The sequence below is a fragment of the Podarcis pityusensis genome, assembly GCF_964106645.2.
Source record: "Podarcis pityusensis genome assembly, chromosome: 2".
NCBI classification, from domain to species: Eukaryota; Metazoa; Chordata; class Lepidosauria; order Squamata; family Lacertidae; genus Podarcis; species Podarcis pityusensis.
The window spans coordinates 17,301,065-17,304,342 of record NC_138029.1 but is presented as its reverse complement, the minus strand read 5'-3'; the positions used below and the strand labels follow the sequence as shown (position 1 = coordinate 17,304,342).

The 3,278-nt window shown below is 40.3% G+C and overlaps 1 long non-coding RNA gene across 2 annotated transcripts; it reads left to right on the top strand.

The window, feature by feature from the left end:
• On the top strand, positions 1-2,991 carry LOC308469260. 2 transcript variants are annotated; one of them, XR_013982063.1, is made up of 2 exons: positions 1-229; positions 2,718-2,991. It is a non-coding gene; the product is annotated as an uncharacterized lncRNA (long non-coding RNA). The 2 variants fall into 2 exon arrangements; XR_013982064.1 differs by having other exon boundaries at positions 1-472.
• Positions 2,992-3,278: the final 287 nt, after the last annotated feature.

The following is a 3,278-nucleotide window of genomic DNA, read 5'->3' as shown; positions in this document are numbered from 1 at the left end:
AATGAAGATTGTAGTTTATTGCAAACAAAAATAAACTTTAAATGCATTTGAAACGCTGTTCCCCTTTACCCTCCTAGTCTTATTTTATTGTGTCTCTAACTCTTCTATCTCTCCTCACACAAGAACCAACTGCACTAACTGTCTCTCTAATTCCAACTGTCTGCCAACTGCTTTCCCAACTGCCTTTCCCCAACCAACTAAACCTCGGGCTAAGCCCTTTTATAAACCGGTAGGCTCCACATCTGGCTTTTCTATTGGTCTACCTATTAACTCTTTCTCTCCCCCTGTACAGACATTTTCAAACGAATGGGCAAACGCCACAATGATGATGATATTATTTATATCTCGCCCATCTGACCGAGTTGCCCCAGCCCCTCTGGGCAGCTGCCAACACATATAAAAACATAATAAATGCTGGAAATGTGGAGAAAAAGAAGGAACCTTTTACCACATGTGGTGGACGTGCCCCAAGGTAAAAGACTTCTGGGAAAGGATTTATAATGAATTGAAAAAAGTGTTGAAAAACACATTTACTAAAAAACCAGAAGCCTTTTTAGTTGGTATAGTGGGGGGGGGGTGAAATCTCCAAAAAGGATGTTACTTTTTTTCTGTATACCACAACAGCTGCGAGAATATTGTTAGCGAAGAATTGGAAGAAACAAGATTTACCAACTATCGGAGAATGGCAGATGAAGATTATGGACTATATGGAACTTGCTGAACTGACCGGGAGACTCTGAGACCAGAGAGAAGAGACAGTGGAAGAAGACTGGAAGAAGTTTAAGGAATATTTGAAAAAATACGTTAATATTTAAACCTTAGAATAGCTTTGGAAGTGCTATAGGCTGTAGGGTCAGAAGTAGAAGATAGGGTATTTTAAAATAGTATTATTTGTAAGTGATAAAAGTTATTTTAAGTATGATAAAAAAGATGGTTAGAAATTATGATATATGTAAACTGCTAAAGATGAAGTAAAATGAAAATCAGATAGGTGGGACTTGGGGAAGTCAACTTAACAATGTTTAAAAAATAATGATAAGACAAGAATTTGTTCTTATTGTTTGTCTTTTCTGTCTGTGTTTTTTATCTGTGTTATAAAATGAATAAAAAATTTTTTTGGAAAAAAAAGACATATAAAAACATAATAAAACATTAAACTTTTTTAAAAAAAACACCTTCCCTATACAGGGCTGCCTCCAGATGTGTTCTAAAGGTTGCATAGTTGAAGGGACAGAATACCCAAATCCTGTCTGAAATCACCCCAGGCTTCAATAATCACACCAGGCCTCAAAACTGTCCAAAACTCCTTTTGTCTTCTAAAAAATCCAAAACAGCTTTTCTCTGCTTGTCTCTGCTTTTCTCACAAGATGCTGTGGCAAAAGGCAAAATGTTACTTTTAAAGGCTAATGAATAGGCTCTGTTCATAGCAGGCCTGGGAAATGAATCTTATCTCATTCTAGTTGCAACACATCTGAACAAGCTGAACGCAAGGCTTCTCACCCCCCCTTTCCTGGCAAGAGTCCACAATAGTCCCAAGACAGCATTCTGTTCATGCTCAGAGGAACTCATGGGCAGGACTCTGGAGAAAGGAGGAGGGAACTGGAAAGGGGTATATATGCTTGTGCACAGGACTGTGAACTTCGTGCATGCTTTTTGTGACTTATCACACTTGCTCCTTCTACCAGTTCATGGATGGTAGAAATAAAAAGCCTTTTCTCCGAAACTATTCCTTGAGTGTCTGTTGACTCCCACTTCCCTTTCCCAGGCGCAATATTTTTCCCACCCGAGGGCAAAGCCTCATAAGGCTACATAGTTACTTATCTCTTTGGCTTGGGGGTCCCATAACTCCACCCCCTCCAACATTTCTCTGATGAAAATGAGGACATCCTAAGGAAAAGCGGAGCATTCCTGGATCAAATCAGAAACCGGGACAGCTTCTGTGAATACAGGATTATCCCTGGAGAATAGGGACACTTGGTGGTTTTTGTGCATGTCTCTTGGTGAGTTTGACAAGAGGGGGCTTCTGGCACAGGGCACTGTGGAATGCCCCCCCCCAACCAAGTTTCAGTGAGAGCGGGGGGAGGCCCATCTGGGAGGCAGGAGAAAGCGTATTCCATTTTCGCCTCATGTGGTCAAACGGGATGGGGCGGCCCCTCCTCCAGCCACAAAACTGATTGTAGAAGAGCAATCTATCCCAATGAACTCAAATGTAAAATCTGCCTTTTTCATTCTGTATAATTGGCAAAAGTGTAATTTTAATGTTTTAATGTTGTATTTTAATCTTATTTTTAAGTTGTACTCATTCAACTTGTTTTTATTATTGCTTGTTAGCCACCCTGAGCCCGGCCTTGGCTGGGGAGGGTGGGGTATAAATAAAATTTATTATTAATATTATTAATATTGGGTGAATATTGGAAAATTAATAAAAATATAGGTTTTGTTTTTTTAAATGCCTTTTTCAAAGCAGTCACATACTTTTATATAACTACTCCACCTTACTCACTTTCTCTAAGCCAAATACACCCTCTGTTCCTCACACACACACACAAACACCACACCATGATTTGGGTTCCCTTTTTATCTACCTTTCCCAGCTCTTCCGTAAGTGCCACCACGGCCAAAACATAAAACCTTTCCTTACAGAAAACGCCTCAAACCTATCTAATATAATCCCGATCCAGTACACTCAAAATATGTGTTTTTATCATTGGTTGCAGGAAGATGCAGAATGCGCCGCCACACAACTGTGGACCTGCCAGGAAGGGGAAAGGAATTCTTCTGCCGTGTCAAATGGAATTCAGCCTGTGCCAAAGAGCAAAATGAGAGGTTGAAAATGAAGCAGATATAGCACTGCCACTGCAGAAACCGTGCATTTGCAGAGATGGATTTCTCTGGAAACACATAAGTTAGTAGTAAGTGAGGTCAGGATAGCTCAGCGAGACTTTATGAACGGCGTCGAAGTACATAAAACTGTTCCTTTAAGGAACTCAACAGCAATATCAGTTAGCTTTATTTACAAGTATACTTTAGCTGTCTGTGTTGTCCACTGATATATAACCGCAAAGCAATGACTCCACAGGCTTATTCAGTTGCCCTCAGCCTCACCCTTTCAATCTTCTGAAGACAAAAATTCTCCCTTTCTCCTTCCACCCCTCCATGCACACACCTAACACACGCACGCATATGGTTTGCGCTTGGGGGCTTAGAAATCGATATACATCACTGCATATTTAAAAGAAGTCTTTTTTTCAGCTGGAACTTACTAGAACTCAGTTCCA